This window comes from Phocoena phocoena, chromosome 19, assembly GCF_963924675.1.
Source record: "Phocoena phocoena chromosome 19, mPhoPho1.1, whole genome shotgun sequence".
In the NCBI taxonomy this organism is placed as follows: domain Eukaryota; kingdom Metazoa; phylum Chordata; class Mammalia; order Artiodactyla; family Phocoenidae; genus Phocoena; species Phocoena phocoena.
In genome coordinates, this window is record NC_089237.1 from 37,442,554 (window position 1) to 37,459,629 (window position 17,076).

The 17,076-nt window shown below is 37.8% G+C and overlaps 1 pseudogene across 1 annotated transcript; it reads left to right on the forward strand.

Moving 5' to 3' along the window:
* The first annotated feature begins 2,038 nt into the window (after nucleotides 1–2,038).
* Nucleotides 2,039–3,786, forward strand: LOC136138270 (elongation factor 1-alpha 1 pseudogene; annotated as a pseudogene). Its single transcript, XR_010656782.1, has one exon. The product of XR_010656782.1 is annotated as an elongation factor 1-alpha 1 pseudogene (transcript).
* The last annotated feature ends 13,290 nt before the right edge of the window (nucleotides 3,787–17,076 follow it).

Sequence of the window (17,076 nt, forward strand, 5' to 3'; positions counted from 1 at the left end):
TTTCTGAAATGCAGATACCACAGGGGTGATTTTTTATGAGAGGCATATAGAATGTAAGCGCTGGGACGTAATAGGGTTAGGAAGTGAGAGGGATGGGATGTAACTCACACAGAATTAGGGGTGATAGGTGCCGAATGTAAATTACATAGTGTCAGGGAGTGAGGTTAGCTTTGTAAAGTACAAATCTAGTTACTACAAATTAGTGACAAAGTAAAACAAGGAGTGATTAACTCTTTCAGGCCAGGTTATGTTTCTTCTCTAGCCTGGTTGCTGTTCCCTTTGTTTTCCTTGCTCTCAAGGAGAAGAAGAAAGAAAACTCTCACTTCTATTTACATTGCAACATAACCCAAAGTCAGGTGCCTGGTTAGAGACAAAGCCAAGAAAAAAACCTGATCTAACTAACTCCAGACCAGTGCTATGGCTATTTCCATTCTAGCATCTCACCAAGAGCCTTTAGGGTGCTTTCAGTGTAAGCCTGCCATTTTGATGTGATTTCTAGGTGACTCTCTCCTTTCCCCTGGCTTGCTGTATTGGACCAAGTCATCTTGAAACTACAAGTTCAAGACCTGTCTCTTTGATAAAGTAAACCCAAGGAATTGTGTCTGTTTTTTCCCTAATCTCACCAGCATCTACAATACCAAACATATACAGGCATTCAATAAACATTAGTTGTACAAATGAATGAATGATCAGTTTGACTCCAAAAAGCTTCTTCTATGGCAGCTATTCAAGTAAAGAAAAAATAATGTAACATAACAGAATGGATTAGAGTATATCATGAGCAAGTAATATTTCTCACAACTTTTATGAGTCATGATATAAAATGTATTTCTTATTATGGGGGTCTCAGTCAAAGAAGTTTGAATGTCCTCTGCTAGAAAATGGAGATGCTTTAATCAGAAACAGGAAATATGGGAAGATGGAGAAGTTTTGGGTTGAGATGGTGAATTGAAATGAAAACTTGTCGCTTCTGAAGTGCAGATGAAGACACTTAGCAGCCAATTGAAATTGAGGTTGTAACAACAGACATGTGAGGCAAGCTTACCCCAATGAGAGTGATGACATATCAAAAGGACAATAGAATAACTGTCAAGGGCAGTACATATGTAAATGCAAAGTTGATTTCACATGTCACACTTGATAATGGTTATAGGAGCCAGAGGAGGAAGGCACAGATTCAGCTAGGGTAGAGAGGGAAGCTTAAAGGACAGGTAGCATGTGAAACAGGTGAGAAAACAAGAGCAAACCAGGCAGGACAAAGAGAAGATGGCCAGAGGCAAGAAAACATACAGAGTTAGTGAGGAAACCACCTTGGCTTGAGCAGACAATTCAGGATATAATCCTGGGAAAAGATTATCATTCATAAAATTTCTGGTGGATTTGGATGTTTGTGGGCCTGGTGTTGTAGCAAGAGCACTGGAAAGAATTAGAAAACTCAATCCTTCATTCAAAAAATCAATTGAGCAGCTCCTGTTGAGTTCCAGGCTCTGTACTAGGCCACTGGTGCCACTGAAGCCTGAACAAGGCCACTGTGACTACACATTACAATTACTTGGGGAGTGTATTAGCTCAGGCCACATAACAAAATACCACAGACTTCTGGTGGCTTATACAACAGAAAGTTATTTTATCACAATTCAGGAGGCTAAAAGTGTGAGATGGAGGTTGGTTTTTTCTGAGGGCTCTCTCCTTGGCTTATAGATGACCTTCTTCTTCTGGTGTCTTCACATGGCCTACCTTCTGTGGTTGTCCATGTCTTAATCTCATCTTATAGGAACCCTAGTCTTATTGGATTAGGGTCTATCCATAAGACCTCATTTTCACTTAATTACTTTTTAAAGGCCCTCACTTCAAATACAATCACATTCTGAGGCACAGGGGTTAGAATTTCAACATATGGATTTTGAAGGGACACAATTCAGTCCATAACAGTAAGTTCTGAAAAAAACAGCAATGCCGGGGCCCCACCATAAACATGATTTCATTGGTCTGAGTGGGGCCTGGCATTGGTACATTTTTAAATCTCCCAGGTGAGCTTTTTCGCAACGGGTTTGCCGCCAGGATACAGGTGTCGTGAAAACCACCGCTAAACCTAAGCAAAAATGGGAAAGGAGAAGACGCACATCAACATCGTTGTCATTGGACATGTAGATTTGGGGAAGTCCACCACTACTGGCCATCTGATCTACAAATGTGGTGGGATCGACAAGAGAACCATTGAAAAGTTCGAGAAGGAGGCTGCTGAGATGGGGAAGGGCTCCTTTAAGTATGCCTGGGTCTTGGACAAACTGAAAGCTGAATGTGAGCGTGGTATCACCATTGATATATCCCTATGGAAATTCGAGACCAGCAAGTACTATGTGACCATCATTGATGCCCCAGGACACAGAGACTTCATCAAAAACATGATTACAGGCACATCCCAGGCTGACTGTGCTGTCCTGATTGTTACTGCTGGTGTTGGTGAATTTGAAGCAGGTATTTCCAAGAATGGACAGACCCGTGAGCATGCCCTTCTGGCCTACACTCTGGGTGTGAAACAACTAATTGTTGGAGTTAACAAAATGGATTCCACCGAGCCACCATACAGCCAGAAGAGATATGAGGAAATTGTAAAGGAAGTCAGCACCTACATTAAGAAAATTGGCTACAACCCCGACACGGTAGCATTTGTGCCAATTTCTGGCTGGAATGGTGACAACATGCTGGAGCCAAGTGCTAACATGCCGTGGTTCAAGGGATGGAAAGTCACCTGCAAAGATGTCAATGCCAGTGGAACCACACTGCTTGAAGCTCTGGATTGCATCTTGCCACCAACTCGCCCAACTGACAAACCCTTGCATTTGCCTCTCCAGGACATCTACAAAATTGGTGGTATTGGCACTGTCCCTGTGGGTCGAGTGGAGACTGGTGTTCTCAAACCTGGCATGGTGGTCACCTTTGCTCCAGTCAATGTGACAACTGAAGTGAAGTCTGTTGAAATGCACCACGAAGCTTTGAGTGAAGCCCTTCCTGGGGACAATGTGGGCTTCAATGTCAAGAACGTGTCTGTCAAAGATGTTCGTCGTGGCAATGTAGCTGGTGACAGCAAAAATGACCCACCGATGGAAGCAGCTGGCTTCACAGCTCAGGTGATTATCTTGAACCATCCAGGCCAAATCAGTGCTGGCTATGCACCTGTGCTGGATTGTCACACAGCTCACATTGCCTGCAAGTTTGCTGAGCTGAAGGAGAAGATTGATCGTCGTTCTGGGAAAAAGCTGGAAGACAGCCCCAAATTCTTGAAATCTGGTGATGCTGCCATCGTTGATATGGTTCCTGGCAAACCCATGTGTGTTGAAAGCTTCTCTGACTATCCTCCTCTGGGCTGCTTTGCTGTTCGTGACATGAGACAGACGGTTGCTGTGGGTGTCATCAAAGCCGTGGACAAGAAGGCAGCTGGAGCTGGCAAGGTCACCAAGTCTGCCCAGAAAGCTCAGAGGGCTAAATGAATATTATCCCCAATATCTGCCACCCCGGTCTTAATCAGTGGTGGAAGAACGGTCTCAGAACTGTTTGTCTCAATTGGCCATTTAAGTTTAATAGCAAAAGACTGGTTAATGATAACAATGCATCGTAAAACCTTCAGAAGGAAAGGAGAATATGTTGTGGACCATTTGTTTTGTGTGTGGCAGTTTTAAGTTATTAGTTTTTAAAATCAGTACTTTTTAATGGAAACAACTTGACCAAAAATCTGTCACAGAATTTGAGACCCATTAAAAAAGTTTAATGAGAAAAAAAAAAAAATCTCCCAGGTGATTCTAAGGCATGTCCAGCATTAAGAAGCACTAGGTAGGCCCTCAGTGGAGATTCTAGCCCCAGTTCAAGCTAAAAGAATGTGGACCATAGTTTTCCCAGCTATAAAGTGAACCAGCTGGACAAAATAATTTTAAAGTTCCTTTTCAAGATACATGCACCCCAATGCTCATAGCAGTGCTATTTACAATAGCCAAGACATGAGAAATGGAACATTTCCTGCCATATCAGTAAACAAGGATGTCACAGTCATCAGCAATTGCAGCCCTCCAACATGAGCTGGTGAGCCCTGAGGAAACTCAGGAAAGAAAATAATACCTGACATCTAGCAGCAATCAGACTGCAGCCACTCCCCACAGTGAGCCCTGAGGAAACTCAGGATGTGAAAATACAGTATACTGGTCCCAGATAGATGAGGTGCATATCAAAGGAATGATTTCAGTGAGCCCAGACTCTTGCATCTTCCCATACATAGAAAATTGTTAAATTCCTTAACTTGAGATATCTGGTTTTCTTTAATTAATAATCTTTTGATGTTCCTGACTACCTGCCCTTTGTTTCAAAACTCCTGTATATCCTAACTCCCCCCTCACCTCCTCAGAGCAGTTTCTCAGAGCTATCTGAAACACTGTCTCCTGGGCTGCAGTCCTCACTTTGCCCCAAATAAAACTTAACTTGCAGCTCTCACATTATGCTTTTTTTTTTTAACACATGGAAATACCCATATATATGTATGTATATATACAGATACATACAGATATATTGGAATATTTCTCAGCCATAAAAAAGAATGAAATATTGCCATTTACAGCAACATGGATGGACCTAGAGAATGTTATTCTTAATGAAATAAGTCAGAGAAAGACAGACACTATATGATATCACTTTTATGTGGAATTAAAAAAAAATACAAACATATCTATATACAAAACTCATGGATATAGAAAACAAACTTATGGTTACCAAAGGGGAGATGGAGGAGGGAGGGACAAACTAGGACTATGGGATTAACAGATAAAGACTACTATGCATAAAATAAATAAGCAACAAGGATTTACTGTATAGCACAGGGAATTATATTCAATATCTTGTAATAATCTATAATGGAATATAATCAGAAAAAATAACTGAATCACTATGCTGATACTAACCTGAGATTATACCTGACACTAACACAATACTGTAAATCAACAATACTTCAGTAAAAATAAATAAAGTCCCCTTTTAGCATTGAAATTTCATGGCACAGAGGAAAGAAAATAGTCCATAGTCTAATTCTTCATTTGATCCTAGACACTGCCACCTTTTACAGCATTCTGATAAGTGACACAATTGAGGTTTAAGAATAAATGCAAAGAAACAGAGGAAAATTACAAGAGGATCAACTTCTGGCCAATCAGGTGTTTCCCAGTAATACACTTGGGGCAAGATGCTCATGGTGTTCTGCCCAAATGCTTTTACATCTTAAAGCAATCGGGAAAACATCAAGGGTCCTGTCATTAGCATCTCCACGCAGTTGCAATGAGGCTCCTCTGAGAGCAAATTTGCACAAAGAGTGTCATATGCTAATTAAAATGGAATTCTGTATGGGCTTTTCACTTGTGGATTAGTTAAATGCAATTAGCATCTGGGGCAGAAGGGGTACTGTGGGAAAGAGGCTGAGCTGTTTACTTTTTTGAGTGGAATGGAACAGTTAGGCTTTGGCGAGAGTGCTTAAGCGAGCTGACTGCAATCTCCTTGGGTGCTCTGTCACAGTGAGATGAAATCCACAAAACAGGCTGGGGGAATCCAAAATGCCAGGCCACAAGACAGATTGTCTGGATTCTTGAGCTTACGTCGTCCTGCCTTCTGCTTCTTATATTGCTCACTACCTTTAGAAGTATACGTTTTGCCGAAAGCCTTACTTTCGGTTGGGAAGGTCCGGGGCTGTGTGTCCACCCCACGGGTGAGACTTCAGTTTGCCACACGAAGGAGCCCAGCTTTTAGCACCAGACCACAGGCTGATAACAATCAGCCTATGTTCAAGTTTGCAGCTCTGGTTATTGTCATAAATGTCTTGGTCTTAACCTGTAAGTCTTGGAATGTTCTTGATCCCCAAGGGCTGACCAGATCCTCAAGACACAAGAAGTCCCATGACTTACTCTCTCTCTTATCTAGTGGTTTATGATGCGTGCTGGTGCCCTACTGGCCTGGGTGTAGCTCAGCAGTTTGACATGCAGCCAACATTAGCGTCATTGTCTGGTCAAGAGAGAGGCCTAGTGCCTCCTCTGAAGCCTGAACAAGACTACTTTACTAGCTTCCCCGACAGCATAATATAATAAAATCAGATTCAGGAATTCCCTGGCGGCCCAGTGTTTAGGATGCCATGTAGGGGGTGAGGGTTTGACCCCTGGTGGGGAACAAATATCCCGCATGCCACACGGACAAAAAAAGATTAATAGTAATAATAATAAAAGCAGATTAATACATGACATATTCATTTGTAGCCAACTGGTAATTTGAGACATTAAATGTTTCTAGAAATCACCTACAAACAACTTTTTTTTAAAAGGGGCTGGGGGTAGGTCCCAAGGTGCTAAGTGCGGTGGACAGTGGGCCAAGAAAGAGAAATCACTGGAGGGCATGTATGAACTGGGAGAATTGATTTTTCAAGATAAAGAGGCCTGGAAATGAGAGACAAGAGTTGGTGGAAGATGAAACAAGTTAGAGAGGGTATAGCGATTGAGGGTCCCCAGTTAATGAGAGGAAGATGAGGGAAAGGGAAGAAAATATGAGAGGATCCCCCTGGAGTTTGGGGGTGAACTGATGTGCTCTTTCTTAACTGATATTAGAAATTGAGAATCCCACTGATGTCACACAGAGCACAAGACACGGGACAGACAGCAGCAGGGGCTCCAGACAGGAAATGGCAGAGAATGTCCCCTGGTTCCTTGCAGATTGCACTTGACATGGTGGAGACCCAGAAGGTCCCCTGTGCCCAGTGGAAAAGAGGGGAGAGAGTCACAGAAGCTGAGAGTCTTGGTTAGCACGCTTGACCAGGGATTTGCATGGCAGGAAACAAGGTGACCCTGGGGTGGAAGGCTTGAAAGGCAGTCTGTCCCAGACCCAGGGGATCCTCAATTCCCGCCAGAAATAAGCCTAAAGTTCCCCCTAAAAAGACTGGTAGGTATCAGACATGGTCCAGTCAGGAGACCCAAACCATACCATTTATTTGTAAAAGAGAAAATGTACTATAAAAACTGTTAACTAGGTAATTGGAAATGACAAAAAGGAATTCTAAGGTATCATGGAAGTAGCAACTGCAGAAAGAGCCACAACCCCTCATGACTGAGAGAAGAGGAAAGAGATTGGGTGACTGGGGTGTGTTCAACCACAACATCCTGACTAACAAATCTTCCCACCTATGAACTGGATGCCCTGTCACTCACCTGTAAAATTATTCTCACCCTCTTAGGACCCACAGTTAATCTCTCTGTCTCTGTCTCTTGGTCTCTGTGCATCTCTCCGTCTCTATCTCTCTCTGTCTCTGACTTCCTTTGCATCTGCACTTAAATGCACTCAGGTCTACTTAATCTTTAAAAATCCTCCCTTCTACAATTCTCCTCTATAGATTCCCTTTCTCCTCTGGACATCCTCAAGCCTCTTAAAAGAGTTGTCTATGGTTCTCACCTCCCATTTAATCCTCAACACATTCAATATTCCTACCATTCATCTAACATGGCTCTTGCAAAATCTCTTCTCAGGGGAAACCTTTCATCCTTTCAATGATCATAGCTACCCTTCACAGAGCTACATTTGTTGCCTGGTTTTCTCCACTAGACTATATGCTTCCTGAAGGCAGGGACTTTCTATCTTGTTCACATCAGAATCTTTAGCACATAGTATAGTGCATGACCCATAGTGAATGGCCAATTATTGACTGTTGAAAAAAATGTTTAGAGTGATTTCTTTAAATCATGAACCTCATCACTTGGTGAAAAGTCATTAGAATTTATATTATTCCCTTGAAGTTTTATACTCATTTACTTTCTCATCATTGTGTGTATCTAATTAATTTTAATATATCACCATATTTTGCCATTTTTCATGCTAGTGTTGAATGTATTAGATCTTAGCCCTGAATGATTTCACTAAGAGTAAGTTTAATAAAAACAAGCTGCAAATTGGTAAGGGCCACTTGTATGAAACTCTATATTTGGTCACTAATTGTGTCTTAAATGATATAGCTACTGCATTCAAATAAAGAGTTCTCAACTCCCTGACTTTTCAGGAGCTTCAATTAAACCTGTTTGCCAGCTGGTTCCCTTGAGAAGCCTCAGGGACTGAGCAGAGAGTCTGTGTGATTAATGCAGAGGTGTCATTCTAAGTCAAGGCAGATGCCAAGGACCAGATCTTAAAATGTAGCAAACATTTTTCCTTTTTTTTTTCTTTGCACATATAATTGACCTAAAACATTGTTAGTTGCATGTGCACAAAATAGTGATTCAATATTTCCATGCAAAATGTTCACCACGATAAGTCTAGTTACCATCTGTCACCATACAAAAATATCATATTATTATTGACTATATTCCTGATGCTGTATATTTCAACTCCATGACTCATTTATTTTGTAACTGTAAGTTTGTGTCTTTTAATCTCCCTTACCTATTTCACTCATTCCCCACACACACCTTCCCCTCTGGCAACCACCGGTTTGATCTCTGCATCTATGACTCTGTTTCTGTTTTGTTATGTTTATTAATTTGTTTTGTTTTGTTTTAGATTCCACATATAAAAGACTATATTTTTCTTTCTCTGTGTGGCTTTCTCTCTCTGACAAATGGAAAGATTTCATTCTTTTTATGGCTGAGTAACCTATCACACCTTCTTTATCCATTCATGAGTCAATGGACACTTAGATTGCTTCTACCTCTTGGTTATTGTGAATAATGCTGCAATGAACACAGGAATGCATATATCTATTGGAATTAGTGCTTTTTGTTTTCTTCAGAAGAATACCCAGAAGTGGAATTGCTGGATCATATGGTAGTCCTATTTTTAATTTTTTGAGGAACCTCCATAATGTTTTCCATGGTGGCTGCACCAATTTACATTCCCACCAACCCTGCATGAGTGTTCCCTTTTCTCTGTACCCCCACCAACACTTGCTTTTGTTCGTTGATTGGTTTCTTTTGCCACACCGCTAGGCTTGCAGGATCTTAATTCCCCAACCAGGAATTGAACCCGGGCTATTGACATTAAAAGCACGGAGTCCAGGCTTCCCTGGTGGCTCAGTGGTTGAGAGTCCGCCTGCCGATGCAGGGGACACGAGCTCATGCCACGGTCTGGGAATATTCCACATGCCGCTGAGCGGCTGGGCCCGTGAGCCATGGCCGCTGAGCCTGCACGTCCGGCTCCGCAATGGGAGAGGCCACATCAGTGAGAGGCCCTCGTACTGCAAAAAAAAAAAAAGCACGGAGTCCTAACCACTGGACCGCCAGGGAATTCCCAACACTTGTTATTTCTTGTCTCTTTGATAATAGCCATTCTGACAGGTGTGAGGTGATATCTCATTGTGGTTATCATTTGCATTTCCCTGATGATTAATGATGTAGGGCATCTTTTTATGTGTCTGTTAGCCATCTATATGTCTTGTTTGTAAAAAAAAAATCTATTCAGGTCCTCTGCCCATTTTTTAATAGAGTTTATTTTGTTGATATTGATTGTATGAGTTCTTTGTGCATTTTGGATATTAACCCCTTGTCAGATGTATCATTTGCAAATATCTTCTCCTGTTTAGTAGGTGGCCTTTTTGTTTCCTTGATAGTTTTCTTTTGCCATGCAAATACTCTTTAGTTTGATGTAGTCCAGTTTTATTGAGATATAAGTGACACACAGCACTGTACAAGTTTAAGGTATACAGCATAATGATTTGGCTTACATATATCATGAATAATAGCCACAATAATTTAGAAAACATCCATCATTTCATATAGAAACTACATTAAAGAAATAGAAAAAAAAATTTCATGCTGATGAGAACCTTAGGATTTACTCTCAACAGCTTTTATTTATAACACACAGCAGTGTTAATTATATTTATCATGCTGTACATTACATCCCTATTACTTATTTACCTTATAACTGGAAGTTTGACATTTTGGCTACCCTCATCCAATCTCCACTCCCCACATCCCCCGCCTCTGGCAAACACAGATCTAATCTCTTTTTCTGGAGTTTGTTTGTTTTTGAAGTATAATTTACCTATAACACTTTGTTAGTTCCTGGTACAACACATAATGTTTTGATGTTTCTATGCATTTATTTCAAAATGATCACCATGATAAGTCAAGTGACCATCTGTCACCATACAAAGCTATTACATAATTATTGGCTATGTACCCCACACTGTACATTTCATACCCACAACTCGTTTATTCTGTAACTGAAAGCTTGCACCTTTTAATCTCCCTCACCTGTTTCTCTCCTTCCCATACTCTGCTCTCCTCTGGCAACCACCTGTTTACTCCTGTATCTGTTTCTGCTTTGTTATGTTTGTTCATGTGTTTGGTTTTCTAACATTCAACATATAAGTGAAATCATACTTCTTTGTCTTTGTCTAACTCATTTCACTTAGCATAATACCCTACGGGTTCATCCATGTTGTCACAAATGACAAGATGTCTTTCTTTTTTATGGCTGAGAAATATTCTGTTATATAAACGTATCACATGATCTTTATCCATTTATCTATTTCTGGGCACTGAGTTTGCTTCCATACCATGGCTATTGTAAATAATGCTGCAATGAACATACTAGTGCATATATCTTTTTAAGATAGTGATTTTATTTTCTTCAGATAAGTACCCAAGCATGGATTACTGGATCATACAGTAGTTCTCTCTTTTAATTTTTCAAGGAATCTCCATACTGTTTTCCATAATGACTGAACCAATTTACATTCCCACCAACAGTGCACAAGTGTTCCTTTATCTCCACATCCTCATCAACACTCATTATTTGTTGTCTTTTGATAATAGCCATTCTGATTAGTGTAAGGTAATACCTCTTTGTGGTTTTGTTTGGCATTTCCCTGATTATTCATAATAATGTCGAGCATCTATTCATGTATCTGTTGGCCATTGGTATGTCTTCTTTGGAGAAAAGTCTATTCAGGTTCTCTGCCCATTTTTTTTCTTGCATAAAGTATTTTATTTTATTTTTAATTAATTTTTATTGGAGTACAGCTGCTTTACAATGTTGTGTTAGTTTCTACTGTACAGCAAAGGGAATCAGCTATATGTATACATATATCCCCTCTTTTTCTTGGATTTCTCTCCCATTTAGGTCATCACAGAGCATTGAGTTCCCTGAGCTATACAGTAAGTTCTTACTATTCATCTATTTTATACATAGTATCAATAGTGTATATATGTCAATCTCAATCTCCCAGTTCTTTCTCCCCTTCCCCCCTTGGTGTCCATATGTTTGTTCTCTATGTGTACCCATTTTTTAATTGAGTCATTCATTTTTTTGATATTGAGTTGTAGGAGTTTTTTTTAATATTATGGATTTTAACCCATCATCAGATACACCATTTCCAAATATTTTCTGTCATTTAGTAGGTGACATTTTCATTTTGCTGATAGTTTCCTTCACCGTGTGTAACTTTTTATTTTGATGTAGTCCCATTTGTTTATTTATGCTTTTGTTACCTTTGCCTGAGAAGACATATACAAAAAATAAGATTACTAAAACTGATGTCAAAGAGCATACTGCCTACATTTTCTTCTAGGACTTTTATAGCTTCTGGTCTTACATTTAACTCTTTAATCAATTTTGATCTTATTTTTGTATATGATATGAGAAAGCAGTCCATTTTTATTCTTTTGCATGTAACAGTCCAGTTTTCCCATCACCATTTATTTAGGAGGCTGTCTTTTCCCCATTATGTATATCTTTCCTCCTTTGCCATGGATTAATTGACCATATAAACATGAGTTTATTTCTGGGCTCTTGATTCTGTTCCATTGATCTATGTGTCTGTTTTTGCACCATACCACACTATTTTGATTATTGTAAATTTGTAGAATAGTTTGAAGTCAGGGAGTTTGATAGTTTCGGTTTTGTTCTTTCTCAAGATTGCTTGGACATTTGAGGTGTTTTGTGTTCCCACACAAATTTCAGAACTATTTGTTCTAGTTCTGTGAAAAATTCTATTTATTTTATTCATTTTGCTGCAACTGTAAATGGGATTGTCTTCTTAATTTCTCTTCTGATAGCTCCTCATTAATGTATAGAAATGCAACAGAAATGCAACAGGATATATTATCTTCATATCCTGCAACTTTACTGAATTGATTTATCTGAAAATATTGAAACTTTCCTTCTTCCTTTCCAGTTTGGATTCCTTTTATTTCTTTTTCTTGTCTGATTGCTGTGGCTAGGAAATCCAAAATCATGTTGAATAAAGGGGGCAAGAATGTACATCCTTGTCTTGTTCCTGATCTTAGAGGAAATGCTTTCAGCTTTTCACCACTGACTATGACGTTAGTTGTGGCCTTATCATATATGACCTTTATTATGTTGAGGTATGTTCCCTTTATACCAGCTTTGTTGAAGCTTTTTATCATAAATGGATGTTGAACTTTGTCAAAAGTTTCTTCTGTATCTATTCAGAAGGTCATACGATTTTTATTCTTCAATTTATTAATATGTATATCACATTGATTGATATTGAATGATCCTCCTATACCTGGGATAAATCCCACTTGATTATGATGTATGGCCCTTTTCATATATTGTTGACTTTGGTTTGCTAATAGATTGTTGAGGTCTTTGCATCTATGTTCATCAGTGATATTGGCCTGTAATTTTCTTCTTTTGTGATATCTTTGGTTTTGTATCAGGGTGATGCTGGCCTCATAGAATGAGTTCAGGAGCATTCTGTACTCTGCAAATTTTTGGAATAGTTTGAGAAGGATAGGTATTAACTGTTCTTTAAATGTTTGGTAGAATTCACCTGTGAAGCCATCTGGTCCTGAACTTTTGTTTGTTGGGAAACTTTTTTAAAATTACTGATTCAACTTCATTAATGGTAATTGGTGTTCATATTTTCTATTTCTTGCTGGTTCAGTGTTGGGAAGTTGTATGTTTGTAGGAATATTTCTTCTAGGTTGTCCATTTTATTGGTGTATAAATATTTGTAGGAATGTCTTATGACCCTTTGTATTTATGTGGTATCAGTTGTAACTTCTCCTCCATTTCTTAGTTTGGATGGAATATATATATATATATATATATATATATATATATATATATATGTAGTCTAACTGGTGTAATGTGTCATTTAAGGCCAGTGTTTCCTTATTGATTTTCTGTCTAGATGATCTGTCCATTGATGGAGGTGGGGTTATAGTCCCCTACTATTATTGTGTCTGTCAATTTCTCCCTTTATGTCTGTCTGTTAATATTTGCTTTATGTATTTAGATGCTCCTATGTTGGTTACATATATACTTACAATTATATATTCTTCTTGGAACAGTCCCTTTATCATTATATAATCTCCTTCTTTGTCCCTTTTCATGGTCTTTGTTTTATAGTCTGTTTTTTCCAAAGAAAGACAAATACTGTATGTTGTCACTTATATGTGGAATCTAAAAAATAAAACAAGTGAATGAATATAAGAAAACAGAAACAGACTCACTGATATATAGAACAAACTAGTGGTTACCAATGAGGAGAGGGAATGGGGAAGGGTGATTTATGGGAAGAGGATTAAGAGTTACAAACTACTACTTAAAAAATAAATAACCAGGCTTCCCTGGTGGTGCAGTGGGTAAGAATCCACCTGCCAATGCAGGGGACATGGTTTCAAGCCCTGATCCAGGAAGATCCCACACGCCACAGAGCAACTAAGTCCTTGTGCCACAACTACTGAGGCCGTGTGCCACAACTACTGAAGCCTGTGCACCTAGAGCCTGTGCTCTGCAACAAGAGAAGCCACCGCAGTGAGAAGCCTGTGTACCACAATGAAAAGTAACCCCCACTCACCACAACTAGAGAAAGCTTGCATGCAGCAACGAAGACCCAATGCAGCCATAAATAAATAAATAAATACATACATAAACTTATAAAAACTAAAAATAAATAAATAAATAACCAATGGAACAGGATAGAAAGTCCAGAGATAAACCCACACACCTATGGTCACCTAATCTATGACAAAGGAGGCAAGACTATACAATGGAGAAAAGGCAGTCTCTTCAATAAGTAGTGCTGGGAAAACTGGACAACTACATGTAAAAGAATGAAATTAGAACACTCCCTAGCACCACACACAAAAATAAACTCAAAATGGATTAAAGACCTAAATGTAAGGCCAGATACTATAAAACTCTTAGAGTAAGACGTAGGCAGAACACGCTGTGACATAAATCACAGCAAGATCCTTTTTGATCCACCTCTGAGAGTAATGAAAATAAAAACAAAAATAAACAAATGTGACCTAATGAAACTTAAAAGCTTTTGCACAGCAAAGGAAACCATCAACAAAACGAGAAGGAAACCCACAGAATGGGAGAAAATATTTGCAAACAAAGTGATCCATCTGGGATTAATCTTCAAAATATACAAACAGCTCATGAAGCTCAATGTCAAAAAAAAAACAAAAACAAAAACAACCCAATCCAAAAAATGGGTGGAAGATCTAAATAGACATTTTTCCAAAAAAGACATACAGATGACCAAAAAGCACATGAAAAGATGCTCAACATCACTAATCATTAGAGAAATGCAAATCAAAACTACAATGAGGTATCACCTCACACCGGTTAGAATGGCCATTATCAAAAACTCTACAAACAATAAATGCTGGAGAGAGTGCAGAGAAAAGGGAACCCTCCTACACTGTTGGTAGGAATGCAAACTAGTACAACCACTATGGAGGTTCCTTAAAAACTAAAAATAAAGCTACCATATTATGCAGCAATCCCACTCCTGGGCATATATCCAGAGAAAACCATAATTTGAAAGGATACATGCACCCCAATGTTCATTGCAGCACTACTTACAAAAACCAGGACATGGAATCAACCTAAATGTCCATTGATGGAGGAATGGATAAAGAAGATGTGGTGCCTATATACAATGGAATATTACTCAGCCGGCAAAAAAGAATGAAATAATGTCATTTGCAGCAACATGGATGGACTTAGAGATTGCCATACAGAGTTAAGTAAGTCAGACAGGGAAAGACAAATATCATATGATATCACTTATATGTGGAATCTAAAAAAAGAACCTATTTACAAAACAGAAATTGAGTCACAGATGTAGAAAAAAAACTTATGGTTACCAAGGGGGAAAATGGGGGGAGGGATAAATTGGAAGATTGGGATTGATATATACACACTACTATATATAAAACAGGTAACAAATAAGAACCTACTGTATAGCACTGGAAACTCTATTCAATGCTCTGTAATGACCTATATAGGAACAGAATCTACAAAAGAGTGGATAGATGTATATGTATAACTGACTCACTTTGCTGTACAGCAGAAACTAACACAACATTGTAAATCAACTATACTCCAATAAAAAATTAATTTAAAAAATTTAAAATAAAAAAATAAATTTTACAAATTTAAATATATAAATAAGCTACCAATATTTAAATATTTAAATTTAAATATATACCAAATTTAATTATATAAATTTAAAATAAAAATAAATTTTACAAATTTAAATATATAAATAAGCTACCAATAAGCTACCAATATAAGCTACCAATATAACCAATATTTTATAATAACTTTAACTGGGGTATAATCTATAAAATTTTGAATCACTGTGTTGTACACCTGAAATTAATATATTTTAAAACAACTATACTTCAATTTTAAAATAAATAAATAAATAAATAAAATTTAATAAATAAATAAATATATAAATAAAGTCTATTTTGTCTGCTATAAGTATTGCTACCCCAGCTTTCTTTTCATTTCCATCTCTATGTAATACCTTTTTCCATCCCCTCAGTTTGTTTGTGTGGGTCTTTAGATCTGAAGTGAGTCTCTTATAGGCAGTATATATGAATATGTATGTGTGTGAGTGTGTGTGTGTATATATATATATATATATATATATATATATACACACACACACACACGTGTGTGTGTATGTATATGAGTCATTTTTTTTTTTTTGCCCATTCATCCACTCTATGTTTTTCCATTGGAGTATTTAGTCCATTTAAAGTAATTATTGATAGGTATATAATTGTTGCAATTTTGTTAATTGTATTCAGCTTATTTTTGTAGTTCTTTTTTGTTCCTTTATTCTTTTGCTCTCTTCCCTTGTGATTTGATAACTATATTTAGTGTTATGTTTGGATTCCTTTCTTTTTTTAGTGTTGCGGTTACCATGGGGCTTATATATATCTATATCTATATATATATATTTTAACTTTATGTTGATGATCTCTTAAGTTCAAATGTATTCTAACATTACTGCATTTTTACTCCCACCTCCACATTTAATGTTTTTGATATCACATTTTACATTTTTTTTGTTTTGTGTATCCCTTAACTACTTATTGTGGATATAGGTGATTTTACTACTTTTGTCTTTTAACTTTCTGACTAGTTTTACAAGTAGCTGATCTACTATTTTTACTTTATATTTGCCTTTACCAATGAGATATTTCCTTTGGTAAATTTTACATTTCTAGTTATGTTTTTTTGTTTTCTGCTTCAAGAAGTCCCTTTAACGTCTCTTGTAAAACCAGTTTAGTGGTGCTAAACTTTTGCTTGTCTGTAAAACTCTTGATCTCTCCTTCAAATCTGAATGGTAGCATGGCAGGGTCAAGTATTCTTGGTTGTAGGGTTTTTCTTTTTATCACTTTAAATATATTGTGTCATTCCCTTCTGACCTACAGAGTTTCTGCTGAAAAGTGAGATATAGTCTTATCAGAGTTCCCTTGTTTGTAACTAGTTGCTTTTCCCTTGCTGCTTTTCAGATTCTCTCTTTATTTTTAATTTTTGCCATTTTAATTACAATATGTCTTGTTGTGGTTCTCTTTGGATTGATCGTGTTTGAGACTCTGTGCTTCATGGACCTGGATGTCTATTTCATTTCCCAAGTTAAGAAATTTTTCAGGTATTATGTCATCAAATAAGTTCTCTGCTCCTTTCTCTCTCTTCTCCTATGAGACCCCTATAATGCAAATGATAGTATGCTTGATGTTGTCCCAGAGGTCTCTTAAATTGTCCTCATTTTTTAAAATTCTTTTTTCT